This window comes from Eleutherodactylus coqui, chromosome 1, assembly GCF_035609145.1.
Source record: "Eleutherodactylus coqui strain aEleCoq1 chromosome 1, aEleCoq1.hap1, whole genome shotgun sequence".
In the NCBI taxonomy this organism is placed as follows: domain Eukaryota; kingdom Metazoa; phylum Chordata; class Amphibia; order Anura; family Eleutherodactylidae; genus Eleutherodactylus; species Eleutherodactylus coqui.
The window spans coordinates 347,234,833-347,256,781 of NC_089837.1; the positions used below are offsets into that span (position 1 = coordinate 347,234,833).

Below are 21,949 nucleotides of genomic sequence, written 5' to 3' on the forward strand. Positions count from 1 at the left end.
CACTATTTTCATACAGAAGACAAAATTATAGTCATTACTAAAGTATATTTTATACCTATCGCAGGTTCAGTAAGCATGCAAGAATATCATAAGGCTTTATATACTTTATTTCTATAAGCCCTACAACTTTATATAATGTTTAAATAGTGTTACAATACTGTCCCATGACATTCCCTGTGTTCTCTCATCACCGAACAGACTGTGCTGCATGATTGTGGTCCAGTATGTACTGTATACCTGCATTCCGATACATCATTCCCTGTATTGTTTATATAGGGTTTGATGTTACGGTACTCTGGGAGGTGGATAACAGGTGGAGCATATAAATTTGTGTATATATTTATATATGATTTATTTGAGTTATATCATATGAATGTATTTGATTTTCTGGTCTTGCCAACTTTTATACCGCATGGCTATACATGCGCATTGAAGTCCATACATTCTTGAGGTGGAGTGAACAATTTAGATATCATATTGTCTTTGGAGGATGCTTAAACCCTTAGGGCTCATGTCCACGGGAAAAAGAAGAATTAAAATCCGCAGCGGATTTTAACTCTTCTCCCGCGCGCGGATCCGCACCCCATAGGGATGCATTGACCACCCGCGGGTAGATAAATACCCGCGGATCGTCAATAAAAGTGATTTTAAAAAAAATGGAGCATGAAAAAATCTGGACCATGCTCCATTTTCATGCGGGTCTCCCGCGGGGACGGCTCCCGCGGGCTTCTATTGAAGCCTATGGAAGCCGTCCGGATCCGCGGGACACAAAAATCATATTTTACTCACCCGCTCCGGTTCTTCTCTTCTCCGCGGCGCCATCTTCTCTCAGTCGCGGCCGGATCATTTTGCTTCGGCCCGGCGCATGCGCGGGGCACGTCACCGACGTCATCGTGCACATCCGCCGAGCCGAAGAATGAAGATCCGGCCGCGACGAGAGAAGATGACGCCGCCGCGAAGAGAAGAAACGGAGCGGATCGGAGGTAAGTTTATTCTCATTTATTTGCATTTTCAGCCCTCATGTCCGCGGGGCAGGAGGGACCCGCTGCAGATTCTACATGTAGAATCTGCAGCGGATCTGATTTTCCCCGTGGACATGAGGCCTTAGTGACCAGCCCATTGCCTTTTTACATCCTGGCCTGGTGAGCTTTATTCCCAGAGGACGTAAAAACATGCTTCCTCTGGGAATGAAAGCCCTGCAGGCTCTGGACGTGACAGCTCCATGCTGTCGGTTACTGGAGGTAGCGGACATGCTGGAGCTGTCATCCCCGGTCGCGGGACGCCTCCCCCGGTCACGCGATTGCCAGTATCCATTGGATACCAGTGATCATGTTAAAGTCCATGTAAAATAAATAAAAGTTAAAGTTTCACCTCCCCTTACGGATCGGATCCATAATGGGAGCTGAGAACACTCACCCCTGTCCTCCGCGATTTCCCCCGGCGTTCTCATCCTCCAGGATCTGACACCGGAGTCTGCTCATCCGCGCATGATGGCATTACATCATGCGCATGCACAAAAGGCCTGGAGGCCCAGGAAATGTAAAAACTCCCTGCTCCTGGCTAGTATGAGAAGCTGAGAGCGGGGAGCTGTCACCAGGAGCTGCTGTATGCGTTCCTGGTCACATCATTGCTGTTATCCAGTGGATTACAACGAATATGTAAAAGTAAAAAAAAAAAAGTTTTAATAAGTGTAAAAAAAAAAAGAAAAAAGTTTGTTTCATCTCCCCTCATGGATCATATCCATGAGGGGAGATGAACTTAGGTACCCAAGGCCCCCAGATTTATCCATGGACCTTATCCCGGCTTCTGCGCATGCATCAGGCACCAAAATGGTGGATGCATGCGCAAAAGCTGCAGATTGCCAGGGTACTTTAAAATCTCCCTGCACCTGGCTACTAAATGAAGCTGAGAGCCTAGAGATTTCATAATTGGCCGCAGTACATGGCTCTTGGTCACGTGATTGCCGTTATCCAATGCATAATGGCGATCACGTAAAAGTAAAAAAAAGCTAGAGTTTCACCTCCTGTCACGGGTCCGATCTATGAAGGGAGGTGAAATTACTTAACTAAGGCCACCTGTGATGTTCCTGACGGGATACTTATCCGTGGACCTTTCCCCAGCTTCGGCGTATGCACCCATCGCCAAAATTGCGGGCGCAAGTGCAGAAGCTGGGGAGGGCACAGGAAATTTTAAATCTCCTTCCTCCTGGCTACTAGAAGTAGCAGAGAGCTTGGAGCAGTAACCGAAGGCCACAATGAGCAGTCCTTGGCCACGTGATCACCATTATTCAATGGATAATGGTGATCACGTAAAAGTTAAAAGACAGTTAAAGTTTGATTCTCAGTTCAGTTTGCCCCCTGTTGTGCATCCAGACAGAAGATTAGGGCCCCAATAGGTATGTCTCTGAACACGGATCAAACAGGGGTATCCATTTTGGAGTGAAAGTCTTCATTCATATGTGCACTGTACAAAAAAAAAACTATTTTTAAAATGACACAAATGTCAAAAAAATGAAAATCGTAATTTTTCCTTCTGCTTTGCTTTGATTCATTCAAAATCGGTTGGGTCAAAATACACAGTACACCCCTAGATAAATTCATTAAGGGGTCTAGTTTTCAAAATGCGGTCATTTGTGGGGGTTCTCCATTGTTTTGTCCGCTCAAATGTTCTACAAGTGGGCAATAATTCCTAACACAGGAAGAGAAATATGATGCCATAGGCATCACGGAAACTTGGTGGAATGATGCACATGATTGGAATACAAGGCTTGAAAGATACAACTTACCTATAAGAAACAGACCCTAAAAATGGGGAGGAGGTATTGTGTCGTATATTAGAAAAACATTGATCTCCACAGAGATTCAAGCTTCAGAGCATGGTAGTTCTTTAGAAACTGTTTGTGTAAGAATACAAGGAGAGAACAGCAGAAAGGACACTGTTTTAGGCATTTACTATAGGCCACCTGGACAAGCAGAAGATATGGATGAACTCTTTCTGCATCATATGGCCCACCTCTCAAAAAAGCTTGACATAGTTATCATGGGAGATTTTACTATCCAGACATTTGTTGGGAATCTCTCTCAGGTAAAAAAAAATGAATCAAACAAATTGTTATCCGCTCTTGCTGACAACTTTATCTTCCAAAAGTTCGAAGAGAAAACAAGACGATCTGCTATCTTGGACCAGGGAGGGAATAGTTGAGGAAGTAAAGGTGGCTTGGACCTTAGGAAGCAGTGATCATGCTGTCCTTGAATTTTGGATAAAAGGGGAAGGAAGACCTGAGAAAACGCAGACCTCAAGGTTGGATTTCAGAAAGGCAGATTTCAATGAACTCAGAAAGAGGGTAGGAAGAATCCAATGGCTGGATGTTCTTAAGGACAGAAATGTTCAAGAAGGTTGGGAAATATTGTGGAATGAGATTCTCAAACCACAATTATTAACAATCCCTAAGAGAAGGAAGAATGGGGAGCATTTTAAAAAAACAGGATAAATCAAAACAGAACTTGCACACATGTGAAAAACGAAAAAAAAAAAAAGTTTACAAATGGAAAAAGGGGGGAATATCTAAAGAAAAATATATAATGTGGTCTGCAGAAACTGTAGGACAAGTGTCAGAAAAGCTAATAATGAATTGAGGCTTGCAACAGAGGCCAAAAGCAATTAAAAAAAGGATTTTGGGGTATGTGAAAAGCAAAAGAAAATTAAAGATGCTATTGGATGCTAACACGACAAAAATGGTGAGTTTGTTGAGGCCTCGGTCACACGGGCGTTTTTTCCCGCGATTTGCGGATCGTGTAACGGATGCACAGCCGCAAATCGCGTGACCGGGGCCGACGATTTCACTGAAAAAGCTGCAACAAGAGAAGTCCCAGGAGATTGGAAAAGGGCCCATGTTGTCCCTAGCTTCAAAAAAGGGAAGAAGGTGGATCCAGGAAACTACAGGCCTGTGAGCCTGACTTGTATACCGGGAAAGATCTTTGAGCAAATTATTAAACAGCATATATTTAAGTTCTTGGATGAAAATAGAGTAATTACTTAGAGCCAGCATCGGTTTGTAACAAACAAGTCATGCCAGACTAATTTATAGTATCACTGACTGGGTTGATCAGAGAAATGTGGTGGATATAGTTTATCTTGACCTTAGTAAAGTATTTGACAAAGTATCTCATATTATACTTATTGAAAAAAATGACCAAATATGGGATTGACAAGGTAACTGTTAGGTGGATTCACAACTGGCTGAGTGATCGTACTCAAAGAGTGGTCATAAATGGCTGCACATCCAAGTGGGGTACCACAAGGCTCTGTCCTAGGCACAGTATTGTTCAACATTTTTATAAATGATCTGGATGAGGGAACTGAGGAGAAACTGATCAAATTTGCCAACGACACAAAGCTAGGAGGGTTAACTAACACTAGGGAAGAGAGAGAGAGAGTGTTCAAAAAAATCTAAAGAAAAACATGCACAGAGGGCAGCGACTAACAGAATAGTATTTAACAAGGAGAAATGCAAAGTCCTACATCTGGGCAAGAAAAATGAAGAAAGCACATACAGAATGGGAGGAATTGAGCTATGCAGCAGCACATGTGAAAAAGACTTGGGCATACTAATAGATCATAGACTGAACATGACTCAACAATGTGATGCAGCAGCCAAAAAAGCAAACACAAGTCAGGGATGTATTAAGAGAAGCATAGAGTCTAGATCACGTGAGGTAGTTATTCCCCTCTACTCTTCCTTTGTCAGACCTCATGTGGAATACTGTGTCCAGTTCTGGGCACCCCACTTTAAAAAAAGACATAGGCAAACTGGAGCAAGTTCAGAGAAGAGTTACCAAGATGGTATGCGGTCTGCAAATCATGTGCTATGAAGAACGGTTAAAGGACTTGGGAATGTTTAACTTGCAAAAAAGAAGTCTGAGAGGAGACTTAATAGCTGTCTGCAACTATCTGAAGGGTTGTCATGGTGCAGAGGGATCAGCCCTATTCTCATTTGCACAAGGAAAGACTAGAAGCAATGGGATGAAACTGAAAGGGAAGAGACACAAATTAGATATTAGAAATAACTTTCTGACAGTGAGGGTGATCAATGAGTGGAACAGCTTACCACGGGAGGTGGTGAGTTCTCCTTCAATGGAAGTGTTCAAACAAAGGCTGGACAATTATTTGTCTGATGACCCAGGAAGTCTCTTCCAACTCTACCATTCTATGATTCTCTTTTTCAGTCTCTGCTTCTTTAGTCGCCTTCTCAGCTTCATCAGCCTCATCTTCTGCCTTCTCTTTGGTCTTTTGTATTTCAGAGGATTGCTCATCCTCCATCTGTTGCTCAGTGTCTTTACTCTCATTTACAGAGGCAAATTTCTTCCCTCAAGACTTTCAGAAACGGTTCACCTGTGGAGCCCAGGTCACCTTCTAAGCATAATTTGGCATACTTCACTGGTTGTATTGTATTTCATTTTTACGATTCTTCAACAAGATCCTCTTTTCTTTTATTTGCGGTCTGAACTGGGTCCTAGACCTGTCTGGTCTCTGAAGCTTCATTTCAGCAACACGATTATTCGATTCACAGAGTTTCATCTTTGTGCATGACTTCTTGGTGAACCTTTGAAACACAACCTTTTCCTCTGACACCAATTTCAGGGTGAATGTCAAGGTTAGCGCTTCAGTCTCTCTTTTTTTACGAACCCTTTTCTTAACATGGTCACGTTCAATAGCATATCTTGCAGACCTGATTTTCGCTTCAGTAAGCCCCTGTTCACACATCTTCTGTTTCTTCTCCAGTTTGGATACAATCTGACATTGATGACCAAGCTCCACAGTATTATTTTCTAATTTCTGCTGAAGACTCATTTTAAACTTCTCAAGTTTATTATAAGTAGCTGCTTTTTCTTCATACCGTGGATTTGTAGCTTCTAATTCTCTTTGAATTTCTGCTCTTCATCATAATCCAAGCATGCAGTATTCTTCTTCATTTTCTTTTCCATATATGACACCCGAGCCTGAAGTGTTGAAATCTGCTTTGACAGGTTTCTCTTAGTTTCTGCATCTTCCTTTAACTGCTTGAGCAACACATTTTCTCATCTTCCATTCTGTTCAGGTGTGCATTAGGGCCAAGACCCTGATGCTTCTCTTCTCATACCAGCTTTTAAGATTCTTCAATCTGAACTTCCAATTCCACCTGCAGTCTGTTCACCTTCTCAGAGAGCTCCACCTGTACTTGGTGACCGTCAGTGATTTTTACTTGTAGCTCTTGAAGCTGCATCGCTATCATGTTTCTCTTGCATTCAGAGCCACGCTTGTCTTCCAATAGCACCTTTATCTCATGGGTCAGCTCAATTCACTCACTTTCCAAAGGCTGTTTGGCTTTTTCCAAGGTTTCTTTCATCTCTTCTATTTGCTCTAGCTATTTGGACACTTCCCCCATAACATGATTCTGTTTAAGCTCCTGGTTTTGAGCTTCACGTATTTCCGCTTCCTCATCCAAGCTTTTCTTCAACTAGGTTACCTTTTGTTAATGGAGTGCTTCCTGGACTTTCTTGAAGAACAGTATATCTTCCAAGATCTTTGCTTGCTTCTCTGCCTGGATGCAAACAGTTTTCTTCATTTTCATGTTTTCCTTGAGTTCACTTATCTGAGACTCCAGTTAACCATTTCTCTTAGCTAACTGCATTTTCAGCTCTGTAATTTGATTATGCAAATCTATAGTTTGATTACACGCATTTGTAGATTCTCTTTCTAACCTGTAATGTGTCTCTAGAATGTATCAAGTGGGGTACCACAAGGCTCTGTCCTAGGCCCAATGTCGTTCAAAATTTTTATAAATGATCTGGAGGAGGGAATTGATGGTAAACTGATCAAAAAAGATGGCAAAAAAGAAGGCTGAGAGGAGACTTTATAGCTGTCTACAAATATCTGAAGGGATGTTACAGTGCAGAGGTATCAGCCCTATTTGCACAAGGAAAGAATAGAAGCAATGGGATGAAACTGAAAGGGAGGATACACAAATTAGATATTAGAAAAACCTTACTGACCCTGAGGGTGATCAATGAGTGGATCAGGTAACCACGAGAGGTGGCGAGTTCTCCTTCAATGGAAGTGTTCAAACAAAGGCTAGGCAAATATTTGTCTGGGATGATTAAGTAAATCCTGCACTGAGCAGGGAATTGGACTCGATGACCCTGGAGGTCCCTTCCAACTCTACTATTCTATGATTCTATGATCTTTAACTCCTGGATTCTCATTTGCATTTTCTTAAAGTCCCGTTCACACTGCGCAGCTTGCGCTTCCAGACATAATCTGCAGCCAGCTTCAGTTTAAGCAAATCTTCTGAGGTGCTTATTCTCCTTTAAGACAATCGCATTTTCTGTTTTAACCTGAGCAGCTTCTTTGAGAGCATCCTCTCTTTCCCTCTGGAGTCTCTCTGTCTCTTCTTCTATCAGTAACACTTGCCTCACAAGAGCATTCATGACAGCACGCATTGTGGTAAGTTCCTCCTGAACTCTGAGCAAGTGTTTACTGTCTCTCTTTGGACCTCAGCGTCTGCATTAAATACACCTTCTGTTTTGCTATCTATTTATAGTAACGTAGTGTGTTTGGCTGAATAAAGACAATGTCCATCTAGTTCAGCTTCCCTTCTTGTTGGTCCAGAGGAAGGCAAAAAAACCAGCCAATTTAGCTCATTTGGAGGAAACAAATTCCTTTGTGACTCCATGATGGCAGTCAGAGTAATCCTTTGATCAACATTTGAGATCAACAACCCGGCTGGTCACCTAATGTCTAATTCCTGTAATATCATAGTGTTCTATAAAGACATCTAGTCCCCTCTTAAACTCCTCCATGGGTTTTGCTATTATCACATCCTCAGGCAGAGAGTTCCATAGTCTCAGTGCTCTTACAGTAAAGAACCCCCTACTATGTTGGTGATGAAACCTGCTTTCTTGTAGACGTAGAGGATGCCCTCTTGTTACCATCACAGTCCTGGGTGTAAACAGATCATGGGGGAGATCCTTGTATTGTCCTTTAATGTATTTATACATAGTTATTTGATCACCCCTTAGCTGTCTTTTTTTCAGGGTAAATAATCCCAACTTTGATAGCCTCTCTGGGTATTCCAGTCCTCCCATTCCGTTTATTAATTGAGTTGCCCTTCTTTGAACCCCTTCAAGCACTGCAACAACTTTCCTGAGCACCGGTGTCCAGAACTGTACACAGTATTCAATGTGGGGCTTAACAAGTGCCTTATATAGTGGAAGAATAATGTTCTCATCCCTCGCCCCTATACCTCATTTAATGCACCCCAAGACTTTATTTGCTTTTGCAGTGGCTAATTGGCGTTGATTGCTCCAGTTAAATCTACAGTACACTAGTACGCCCAGATCTTTTTCCATACCACTTTTCCCTAGCAGAACCCCATTTAGTGTGTATTGGTGACACCCGTTTGTCCCGCTCATGTGCATAACCTTACATTTATCAATATTAAACTTCATTTGCCATTTTTCTACCCAAGCACCCAGTTTATCTAGGTCCTTTTGTAGTCGTACATTGTACTCCTTTGTATTAATTATCTAGTATAATTTTTTATCATCTACAAATATCAATATTTTACTGCGCAGTCCCTCTATAAAGTTATTGATAAATATATTGAATAGAATGGGGCCTAGTACTAAACCCTTTGGCACCCCACTAGTGGCCCAATCAGTGTACAAACCATTTATTACCACCCTCTGTTTTCTATCTCTAAGCCAGTATTTTACCCAGATACACACGTTTTCGCCCAGACCGAGCTATCTCATTTTATATATCAACTTATTATGCGGCACGGTGTCAATTGCTTTAGAGAAATCCAGATATACGAAATCAATAAACTTTCCCAGGTCCAGCCTAGAACTTACTTATCTATCCTATCTATCTATCTATCTATCTATCTATCTATCTATCTATCTATCTATCTATCTATCTATCTATCTATCTATCTATCTATCTATCCATCTATCTATATATCTCTCAGTCCATCTATTTCTGTCTTGTTCTTTAGTTTGCAAAATATTATCATGTTATTATATACTGCCATTATTGCCACCTAAAATGATTTTGCATTAAAATTGAATTACATTCTTTTGTTGGAACATTATTTGAGATGCTTTTTACAAAGCAGTTATTAATTCCACAATCTCATACAGTATTGCAAAGAAGAAAATTTCATTCGTATGTGTTTTATCTTTTTGCATAATGAGCCAGAACATTGCCGTCATCGTATCAGTGGTGTTACAATAGCAATTTGTCTATCCTTCTCCAGCTATTAATATGAATTACTTACACATTGTAAAGTTAGGACACAGCTCATTGTATTTAATTGTAAACAAATTTGGGCTAACTCCCTTGTTACATACAACAAAGTATTCATTTATCTCTAATGGGATCCTATCAGGAGATTCATGCTGTCTGAACCAAGGGCGTCAGAGAAAACATAGATTAAGCACAAGCAGTTATAAAAGTGATTAAGGTAGCCGTACCCCTGCCTGGCTCGCAGTAGATTGACAGGCCTCTCCTTTATTTGCTTATAGGGAATGACCTGTCAATCAAGCCAGGTAAAAAGAAGCTGGCGGGGAGCCACCCAGATGATTCTTTACCATGTACTTAGCTCATTTTTAAACTATGTGCTTACACACCAGAGCGTTTTAGAATTAAGCCATAGCTGTTTGTGACCAGGGAGTATATATTTCATGCTAACTGTGGTTCAGGAAATATGAATATCGTGACCAGTTCCCTGGTAACATTTACGTGCTCAAGCTGCAACCAATTTTAATGCTTCACTATCGCTACTCTATAGAAAAAAAAAATAAACATAAATTTTATTAGTATACAAATGAAGAATAATTCTCATAAATCACATGTAGAGTATAAAATTAGGAAAAACAGAGGAGAAGATGGGAAATAGTTGGGACCCACATTTTAGACAATGATAAGTCCATGTGCCTACATATTCCAAATTTCACTTTTTCACCTCTTAGGCCTAGACAGGGTAGACACTCAGAGAAGGGCAGCTCAGTACTAGAACCTTACCCTGTTAAAGCCCTACATCTGACCATAATGTCAAGCTTGAATTAGATCCTGAAACCCAGGAATCTATCATCTAATGTTAAGTACCTTATTTGATTATGGTGTTCATTTCTTTATTGAATTATTGGCTGCCTGAGGAACCCAGAAAGGAGAAATGCATTGAAGCTGTGTTTGGTTAAAGCTTTATGTGCATTTTAGATGTTGTATTTTGGCATACTTATCCATTGATCTATGTGTTGGATAATTTAGATGGAGTTGGGGCCTCATGTATCTTAGCGGTAAACTTAACCCCTTAGTGACAAAGCTTGTTTGCACCCTAGTAACAGAGCCAAATTTTGGAAATCTGACATGTGCCATTTTAACATAGAATAACTTTGTAAAGGTTTTGCATATTCAAGTGATTGTAAGGCTGTTTTTTGCCACATACTGAACTTTATTTAGGTGGTAAAAATAGACCAATAGAATTTGTGTATATTTATTAAAACTGCCAAAATTGGGAACATTTTCAACTGTAATATCTCTAATATGTGCAAACACACTGTATAATTTTTTGATAAGATATATATTTCCATCGGTTTACTTTATTCTGGACGCACATTTGGAGATGTAACCATTTAGGAGACATACAAATTTAACATTACTTATCAACATTTTGAGGAACAGTTTGTTTTCCTACACCAAGTCAAGATTGCAAATGCTCGTAGGTATCAGAATGATAGATACCCCTACAAATTACTCCATTTTAAAAACTACACCCCTTAATATATTCAGTGAGGGGTGTCATGAGTATTTTGCCCCCACAGTTTATTTTCTAGAGTTAATACAATTTAGAGGAGAAACAATAAAATTTCATATTTTTGCAAATATGTCATTTTAAATACATATTTGTTTTCTATAGTGCACATTAAAATGAGGATTTACACCCTAAAATTGATATCTTGTTTGTCCTGTGTTCAGAAACATACCTATTGTATAGTGGCCTTAATATTGTCTGTATGCACAACGGAGCCCAAACCGAAAGGAGTAGCCAATTTCTTTCAGAACAGACATTTTGATTGAAGGCATTATAAGCTCCATAGCCCACTTGTAGAGCCCTTGAGGAGCCAAAATGATGTAGAACCCCCACAAATTACCCCATTTTGAAAACTAGACCCTTTAACAAATTCATCTAGGGGTGTACTGTGTATTTTTACTACACAGTTTTTGAATCAGTCTAAGCAAAGCAGTAAGAAAAGATGATTTTCATTTTTTTGGCAATTGTGTCATTTTAAAAAAAGTTTTTTTCGAACAGCACACATATGATAGAAGACTTCCATCTTAAAATGGATACCTCTGTTTGTGTTGTGTTTGGAGACATACCCATTGTGGCCCTAATCTTCTGTCTGTATTACTTTACATTATCACTGTCATCTATTGGATAACAGCGATCATATGCCCGGTGATATCCCCCTGCTCTGCATGCACAGGTGGCGGTGTCAGGTCCTGGAACATAAGAACGCCGCCGGATCCGAGGGGAGCTGAAACTTTAACTTTTCAAACTTTATGTTTACTTCAATGCGATAGCCAGTATCCGGTGGTCCGGGAAGGGGGGGCGTTCCCGCAGCCCCCCATGACAGCTCCAGGTTATTGGCTACCTTCGGTAGCTGTCAGCATAGAGCGGTCACATCCACAGCCCGCAGGGTTTTAATCCTTAGAGCGAGCATGTTTTTACAGCCCTGAGGATTAAAGCCCAGCCAGCCAGGACATAAGAAGGCAATGGGGCCAGCACTAAGAGGTTAATAGAGCTTTGTGTTATCTACTTATTTGGATATTCCATGAAATATCAATATATTACATTGGTTGTAGATTAATTTTTGTAGGATTTATTCTTGTAGGCATTTTATAAAATATTGACATACTATTGTAGTAACATCAGATTACATGAATTCTATGGCATAGTGTGTCTGTTTAGTTTGAGCAATCCCTCTTTAGTTAACAAATTTCATTAATGTTGTATATATTCCTTTCCATCATGGAATATTCTCCTTGAGCCTGCATGTAAATAGTTATAATTTATTTATGTGATTCTGAAGCCTGGTTATAAATACAAAGACAAAGGTGAGCCTTGATATCTGATATGAACTAGACTTGTTTTTCTTCAATTATCAAACTGCAGGAATAGGTTCATTGGAACTTTGGCTTAGGTTATTGATGTATGTATAGTTTTGTACAAAGATGTAGGGCTTTTACAGGACAATTAAGGATAAGGTTCAAATATGGGACTGTCCTTCTCAGGGCATCCACCTTGTCTAGACCATGAGAATAATGGGGTGAAATAGAGAATGTGTAGGCACATGGAATTATTATCTAAAATTTTGATCCTCCCTCCCATCTTCCTCTTGACTATTGCTAGTTTTATACTTTAAAGGGGATTTAACATTTATGTTTTAATTTTCTTGTTTTAGGGCAGTAATTGGGATTTGGGGGGGGGGGGAGGATCTGTTATCTTCTTCACAGACTTGTAGACACTAAGGCCTTGATATATCAAGAGTAGAGATGAGCGAGCGTACTCGGATAAGCACTACTCGCTCGAGTAATTGGCTTTATCCGAGTATCGCTGTGCTCGGGGCTAAAGATTCGGGTGCCGCTGCGGCTGACAGGTGAGTCGCAGCGGGGAGCAGGGGAGAGCGGGAGAGAAGGAGAGAAAGATCTTACCTCCGTTCCTCCCCGCTCTCCCCTGCAGCTCCCCGCTCCGTGCCGGCACCCGAATCTTTAGACCCGAGCACAGCGATACTCGGATAAAGCCAATTACTCGAGCGAGTAGTGCTTATCCGAGTACGCTCGCTCATCTCTAATCAAGAGGCATTTTGCCTGTCTAGATATAAACTGTGCAAATTTTTTACATTTTTTTAAGCATGCCTCTGAATGAATTTGGCACATCTTATAATAGTCCATGAGACAGAAAATGTACACCAGCTATGAGTTGTGTAGATTTGTGGTATAATTTATGCCAGTTTCTGGTGTAAATTAAGGTATGTATATCAGGGGAAGGCTACACACCCTCACAGTAAGCCATGATCACTTTTTGGAAAAGTGGTGAAAGTGATGAAAAAAGTCTAAACCAGTACAATTTTTTGTGACTTTATAACAATAAAAAATTGCAGCAAGTACTTTGGTAAATAGGCATAAGTATGCTGCCGTATAATGCCTCTATAAGAAATTGCAAACGTATGCAGCCACGCAGACACTTCAATGCTTATTACAGATCTTTGAAAGTAGGAAAATGACTTCCTGGTGATTCGGCAGAAGGTAAGACCTTTGTATTCAACTTATCATTTCTGGATATTTAGAAAAATATGGGCTCTACAGGTAGGGCTGCATATTCAACATGACAGGTTCCTTTAATGAGATTAAGGCAACATACACCTTTGCAGTTTTTAAAAAAATCTAAATCCATAGATTTTTACATATTATCATTTTTGTAATTGAATCTTATTAAAAAGATTTCAACCATTTACTTTCTTGGTTTGCACTGTGTCCCATTGCAGTGATAGCCGAAAGATTGAGATTTTTGTATAATTTGTCAGGCAGACTGACAGAACTGTGCAACTAATAATGGGGGATCTGTAGATGCCCTAGACAGAATTTGGTGGGAGATGTGTTATTTACAGCTACTTAAGCCCCCCTGCACATGGGTGGAAATTCCGCAGCGGGATTTCCTGCAGAATTTCCGCCTGTGCCCGCCTGCATAGAATTGCATTGCAAAATGCAATCCTATGCATACAGCCTCAATTTGTCCACATGAAAACACGGGGGGAAAACAAATTGCGGTATGTTCTATTTCTGTGCGGGTCTTGCAGAGGCCAGCACAGAAATGTCAGTAGTAATGGGCCGCTCCGCCTTGCACATGCGCTGGCTGGCCAGCAGACGGCGCATTGCACAGATGGAAGATGTCGGGAGCGGGTAAGCCACAAGTCTCTGCAGGGGCACAGGTCCACATCCGCTGTGAGAATTCTACAGGCGGCCTAAGGGGAGGGAGGGGGAAGGAAATTTGTCAGACACTTTCTAAGTAATGCTTTTATGACCCTAGCTAACCTCTAAGTGCCAATGTTCACCCTTGCTATGTGTAATTATAAGCGATGTTAGTCAGCTATTTAGTTTGGAGGAAGCAGAGATGGCTCCTGTCATTGATAACTCATTCGCTGCTACTGTTCACACTGCCCAGTTTTACAGTTCTGACAGGAGTCTGAGCAGTAACAGTCAATGAGTTATCACTGATTGCACAGCAACATTTTTAATAATATCCAAGCATCATTGCAAACATCATTTTTAATGTAAAAATGCATAGATAAGAGCAAGAAAGCTCACAAAGGTGTCCATAGCCTTTAAGGGCTATAGTAAATGTCAGAGTTGTCAGGACAGATAGGTCATTTTGAATCACTGTATTAACTTTTTATCATTCTGCTCTTTTTCTTGTTTTCCCCTTGTATAACACATAATTAGTTACTAAAGTTTTACACTAGAAGGTTTAGCAGTTTTTTCATGAAAACAACTGATCATGATGGATCCTGTTTATTTATTTATTAGCTCATATTCAACCTACTGACATTAAAAAAAATCATCGATTTAATTTAGATTTTTCACATCTGTGAGTTCTCATAAATTTAAAAGCTGAATTATAATACCACATATAGAGTTATTGTTAAAGAGACTGTCAATATCTTTTCTCTGAGGGCAGCGGGAGGTAGTGTCTGTCATACTGGTTACAGTGATATGTCTGCTGTATGTATCTGTGCTGTAGTTTTAGAGAAACTTGCATTTTATCAGTGAAAGCACATGCATAGAGGAATTGACTTGAAGTAGTCCTGGAAATTCATGGGCTGCAGGCTATCTATACCCTTCTCACCCTCCAGTCACTAATTGACTGCTGTCTGCCTATTACTATGCATAGAGAGAGCTGCCAATCTTTGGCTGGAGGGCGGGGTGGGTGTGGCTAGCCTTCAGCTCATGAATATGGAGGACTAGTTCTGTGTCTGGGTGCTACTTATAAAATGCAAGTTTCTATTAACTACTGCACAGATACACATAGCAGATCACCAGTGTGAGAGATGCTATATTATGGTGCTCTCAGTGAGGGCTGCAAAAAAATGGTGACAGATTCACTTTAAGAAAGCACCTCAAAATACATGTGCATGTACTTACATAGGACTACCAAAATAAATATAACAGTACTACTATATCTATCAGTATGAGAAAGATTCAGAATATATACATTGTGTTCTGTGCAAGTTTGTGTTTTCCTTGGCATTATTCTGTTGAACATTATAGAAAAGGGAATCACTATAAGAATATGCTTTGGAGATATAACAGTTCATGTGTGAATTAAATTGGGAAATGAATAAGATACAAAAATGTAATTAAAATATGTTCCTTTGACTGGAAAAAATGTGCCTGGTTTTTCAAATGCATGGGTTTTTTTTCTTGTTCCAGCACAAATTTCTTCATAGTACTGGCTATGTGCCCAAACCTACAGTGAGTTATGTATCTGCATATTAAACTAAAATGTTGCTGTATTTAAACTTCAAAATCTAGCCTGAAGACCCGAGAATAACTATGGGAGTTGCCAATCTTGTCCAAGTTGCATCTAACAGTATTTAGATACACAACAGACAGAAGGAGACCCAAAGACATCTACAAGAGACTGTTCAAGACATATTCTATGGCATTGTGCAGAGAAACTGTTTAAGGCCACCTGCACACGAATGGGTCGGATTCCACAATGGAATCTAACCCTTTACCAGGCTGGCATTCGCATGTACCTGCTTCTTTCTTTATTTTCCTGTACTGCAGATGATCCACACGGCTCGCAGTCAGACATGCGCAGTACAGTTGTTTTTTTAAAATCCCAGCTTTCTCTGTGCCTTCACTAGGTGATAACGTGGGTACCCGCGACCTTTCCGAAATGGCATTGCAGAAGGGGCGCGGGTCGGACGCCTTTCATTGAGTTCAATGGAAGCCGTCTGTGCGGAGCCTGCACAAAAATGGAACATGTTGTGATTTTTTTCCTCAGCTCATGGAAACCGCAATTGGTTTCCGTGAGTGTGCAAGAAGCAGCGGTTTTCCAAAGGATGTAACAAACGGTATTTGCTGCAAATCTGCAGTGTGGATGCAGATCGCGGATTCCGCAATGCAAATCCATTTATGTCTGGCCGGCCTAAGACATGCTCTAAGTCGTTGTGCTTGAAGGGAAAGTGGATAAACTGTGACCACCACCAATTGTGAATGATGTTTGCTCTGATATGTATATATAAGCAATACCTTTTATTGTAATCCTCCTTGTGATGATAATGAGATGACAATTGAAAAGCTTTCTCTACAGAACAGGAAGCAGCAGACTATTATCACACTTAGGCCTCGGTCAGACGGGCGTTTTTTTGTGCGATTTGCGCATGCGCATGCAATCTGCGCATATATAGAACCATTGCTTCGCAATGGCATCAGACACATGGCCGCTTTTTATGCGGATGTCCGATAAATTATAGGACACAAGGAATCGCAGATCGCGCCTATCTGCGATTGCTTGTGTTCTATTATACGCGCTCAACGTGGCCGGCGGCAGCAGCGCCGACCCCATTGAGAACATATACTACAAAGATCATTCTCCTCTGTCATTCAATAGCTGAGAGCTGCCCCTGATTGGTCCTTGCGCTGAGCCAATCAGAGGCAGCACTCACTCACCCATTCATGAATTCATGAATGGGTGAGTGAGAGCTGCCTCTGATTGGTGAGGGCCGTGACCAATCAGAGGCAGCCCATTCAGCAGGCGGGGATTTTAAATCCCTGGCTGCTGAATACTACACAGAGCAGTTCAGGAGAACTGCCGGCCGGCTGTGGCTGAACTCTGGCTGCAGGGACAAGGTGAGTATATATATATATTTTTTATTTTTACACATTTTAGGATGATTTTCAGGGAAGGGCTTATATTTTTTAAGCCCTTCCCAAAAATTCATCCCGCGCTCGCCGGCAGCCCATTGCTTTCAATGGAGCCGGCTGTATTGCCGGCTCCATTGAATTCAATGGGCGAACATCATTCTTCTCTGCCACAGCTGTGGCAGAGGAGAATGATCTTTGTAGTATATATTCTCAATGGGGTCGGCGCTGCGTCCGCCGACCCATTGAGCGCATATATTAAAACACAAGGAATCGCAGATCGCAGATAGGCACGATCTGCAATTCCTCGTGTCTGCCCGTTTCGCCGAGAATGCTGCTAGCTGCAGATTTTTCGGTGATTTTTCGGCCCCGGTCACGCGATTTGCGGATGCGCATCCGTCATGCAATCCGCAAATCATGGCAAAAAACAGTCGTCTGACCGAGGCCTCAGGGTCATTTAACACAGCATGACCATCGAGCTATTAACTATTATGTTCACTGAATGGAGGCAGAGTGCGCCGCAGCGTGCTTCCGACCACCCTCCTCCATTCAAAGTAAACAGGCAGTCATTCTTGGATGAACAACGACCTGTTCATACAGGTTGATCAATCATTTGATTTTTATGCTTGTATAAACTGAAAGACGAATGATAAGCGAACAAATTATCGCTCATCCTTCAGTTGCTTGCAGCGTTTACGCTAAGCTGTTATTGTTTAGTTTCACATAATCCAACAATAAACTGAATGATAATTGTTCCATGTAAAAGGACTCTTAGAAAGTAATGCAGCAATGAATTATGACATTGGAAATTAAAAACCACTCAGCAAAAATTCTAAAAAGTAAGCTAAAGGGCTTGACTAGATGGGTGCATGCTCTAATACATTTGCTGCTGCGGAGTGTATTAGCGCATGAACCTGGGATTTTTTTTTAGACTATTCAAACTCCACACTATTGAACGAGTTTGAAAAAAAAAAGTGGGAAGATAGGTCCTGCCATGTCTTTCTTGCACGTAGAAGAACTATGTGCGAGGAAGATAGGGCAAGTCCTATCTTTTCTTGCGCATAGAATGAACATGTGAGAATCCTCACACACAATCCAGATAGTGAAAACAAAACTATTGAGATCAATAGTTTTGTTTCATCCCATTTTGCGGTCATGATTTTCACAGCTACAAAATAGAAAAAAATCATATTGAAGCCCTAGACAGATGTTGCTCAAGCGACTTATAAGCGATAATCGTTGTGTCATTTACAGTGCAAGATGAGCGATCAAGATTATCCGCTGCGCTGCCAGTGGAGGATGCAGAAGACAAACGGGTTTTCCCGCTTGTCTTCTGCATACAGCTGTTCCCCTGCTCCAGGCGCCCGGCTGTTATACAGCCGAGCACTCGGAGCGGAGGATGCAGAAGACAAGTGGGGTGTCCCCGCTTGTCTTCTGCATCCAGATGTTTTCTGCATGGAGTGCCCGGCTGTTATACAGCCAAGCGCTCCGTGCCGGATATGGAGAACAGAGCTGGACCGCTCTGTTCTTCATACTCAGCCTGTGATCAGGGAGAGGGATACAGCTGAAACAATAGCATTAGTTGTATCCTGCTGTGAATCCCTGATAAGGCTCATCGTCGTTTTTCAGCATACTGAAAGATAACGATGAGCGATGGCATAACAAAAACTGTACGATGTAAGTGCAGTTACACACAACGATTATCGCTCAAAAGACGTCTTTTGAGCGATAATCGTTGTGTCTAAATTGGCCTTTATATGTGTTTTAATATTTAGCTGTTAGTTGTTGAACAGATCCACTATTCCAGTTGGTTTTTAAGCTTTGGTCACATACTGTTGATGTAGATTTTAGAGGTAAAACTGGAATTGATCATATGACAAGAAAAAGTTAAAAGTCAAAACTGCACAAATCTATCCTCAGTAAATCAGCCCCTTTGCTTTTTTCCTGCTGCATGTCATTTTTTTAAACTTCCAGACAGTTTGAAATATGAATTATTATTCCAAACTAAGAATCACGAAGCTAAGGAAATGTGAACCATCTGGTATCAGATTTAAAGGAATCTTAACTGTTTTTGAATGTATGACTAAAATCTCTCATATTTTGCCTACTCTATGGCTACATAAAGCATTCATCTATTTAGATAAGCCAGCTTCATTTTCTTCTTTTTCTGTGCTATAGTATTCAAAATGTGTTAAACAATAGAAGGTTTAAAGCAATTAGGGATAATTATAAATCTTGATGAATAATTCATTTCATTTGTCAAGAAATTATCAGAGATATAAAGAAGCAAGAAACAGTTTTTCAGCTTAAACCAACCATTATTAGATTTGTCATGGCAACCACATGTTCTGGGTTTCTAAAGTATCAAAGTGATTTTAATGTTTTAACTTTCAAATTGTATCTCCAAAGTTAAGCAAGTTCACTTGATATTATGTTAGATAACAGATTCACCTCTATTCTGGCTATTAGTGGCTAAGTTATACTTTAATCCCTTAACGCAAGAGGGCGTACATATAAACTATCCAGTGCTGGGGGTGTACGGAGTGTGCCTGGATGCCTAAGTTTAACCCCTTAGATATTGTGGCCAATGCTGACCGCTGCAAACTATGACAGGGCTAAAAATGGTTTAAAAGGGTACTCCTGGAGGGTTTTTTTTTATTACAGAGTTAATGTGGTACCCAGAAATGAGTGCTGGGTACCCCAACAATGTGTTTCTTTGTAATGGAATATGCTATATTAGTTACAGAAAACTTTTAATGCCAAATTGTATGATTTTCTGATAGCATTTTGCTATGCAAATGGTAGTTGTGCCTTGCTAAATGGTTCGGGTTAATCAGCCATTTTTTTGCTCACTCACACAGCCAGCAAATTCGAGCTAGGTAAGTGGGAAGAGCTGAGGTGAGGTAACAATTCAATGACACATACAGTGGACAGTTCAGTTAGTGAGTGGAGTTTGTGCGGTGGGGTAGTGATTAGACACCTCAGACAATTATCTCAGAGATTACCTGAAAGAGTTACCTCAGAGATTACCCGAGAGTTACCTGAGTGAGTTACCTCAGAGATTACCTGAGAGTTACCTTGGACAGTTACCCTTAGAGGTTACCTGAGAGAGTTATCTCAGACAGTTACCTCAGAGATTACCTAAGAGAGTTACCTCACAGATTACCTGAGAGTTACCTGAGAATTAGTTTAGACAGTTATTTTACAGATTACCAGAGAGATTTACCTCAGACAGTTACCTTAGAGGTTATGTGAGAGCATTGCCTCAGAGAGTACCTCAGAGATTACCGGAGAGAGTTTCCTCAGAGATTACCTGAGAGAGTTACCTCAGGCAGTTACCTCAGAGATTACCTGAAAGAGTTACCTCGGAGATTACCTGAGAGAGTTACCTCAGAGATTACCTGAGAGTTACCTGAAACAGTTACCTCAGAATAGCTGGGAAAGTTACCTCAGACAGTTACCTCAGTGATTACCTGAGAGTTACCATAGACAGTTACAGAAAACACCAAAAATGCAATACCTGATAGACAGGGTCGCCATAGGCACGATCGCCATAGGACAGGCACAATCGCCATCGGCACGATCGCTGTAGGCCAGGCGCAACCGCCATAGGCCCTAAAAATATGCAGTCAACCAGAAAATAGTGTGGAGGAGCAAATTGTTCATGGCAGGCTAATATGCAGTCACTCATACAACCCAGCCCAGTTTGGGGAGGGGTGACTGCATATAATCATAGCCTACACATGTGAACGATACCAAGATGCCAGCCTAAGATGGATGGTGATCCATCATACAGGATATCAACCATATTAGCATAGACAGTTACCTCAGACAGTTACTTCAAAGATTACCTGAGAGAGTTACCTCACAGATTACCCGAGAGTTACCTGAGAGAGTTACCTCAGAGATTACCTAAAAGAGTTACCTCAGACAGTTACCTCAGAGATTACCTGACAGTTACCTTGGACAGTTACCCTTAGAGGTTACCTGAGAGAGAGAGTTACCTCACAGATTACCCGAGAGTTACCTCAGACAGTTCCCTCAGAGATTACCTGAGAGTTAGTTTAGACAATTATTTTACAGATTACCAGAGATTTACCTCATACAGTTACCTCAGAGATTACCTGAGAGAGTTACCTCAGACAGTTACCTTGGAGATTACCTGAGAGAGTTACCTCAGACAGTTACCTCAGAGATTACCTAAGAGAGTTACCTCAGGCAGTTACCTAAGAGATTATCTGAGAGATACCTCAGAGATTATATAAGAGTTACCTCAGACAGTTACCCCAGGGAGTGGATCAGCACTGGTGAAGCAATTGAAAAAGCTTAAAGGGGTTGTCCCGCGCCGAAACGTTTTTTTTTTTTTCAACCCCCCCCCCCCCCCCCCCCCCGTTCGGCGCGAGACAACCCCGATGCAGGGGTTAAAAAAGAACACCGGAGAGTGCTTACCTGAATCCCCGCGCTCCGGTGACTTCTTACTTACCTGCTGAAGATGGCCGCCGGGATCTTCTCCCTCGGTGGACCGCAGGGCTTCTGTGCGGTCCATTGCCGATTCCAGCCTCCTGATTGGCTGGAATCGGCACGTGACGGGGCGGAGCTACACGGAGCCGGCATCCTGCACGAGCAGCCCCATTGAGAAAAGAAGAAGACCCGGACTGCGCAAGCGCGGCTAATTTGGCCATTAGACGGCGAAAATTAGTCGGCTCCATGGAAACGAGGACGCTAGCAACGGAGCAGGTAAGTGAAAAACTTCTTATAACTTCTGTATGGCTCATAATTAATGCACAATGTACATTACAAAGTGCATTAATATGGCCATACAGAAGTGTATAGACCCACTTGCTGCCGCGGGACAACCCCTTTAAACAAGAATATTAATCCCTCAGTATGAAGAGAAGCGGACAGCTCACAGCGTAGCTTTACCTCTAATAGTGAGTAACAAAGGGAAGCAAAATACAGCCACCATTTGACAAAAAGCATA

General features: G+C 41.3%; 1 protein-coding gene and 1 pseudogene across 1 annotated transcript in view; both read right to left on the reverse strand.

The window, feature by feature from the left end:
- The window catches only part of GALNT17 (polypeptide N-acetylgalactosaminyltransferase 17), a 357,786-nt gene that overhangs the window by 117,507 nt on the left and 218,330 nt on the right, over positions 1–21,949 (reverse strand). The gene's annotated exons all lie outside the window — the stretch shown is intronic.
- LOC136616804 (myosin-9-like) lies at positions 5,434–7,478 on the reverse strand (annotated as a pseudogene).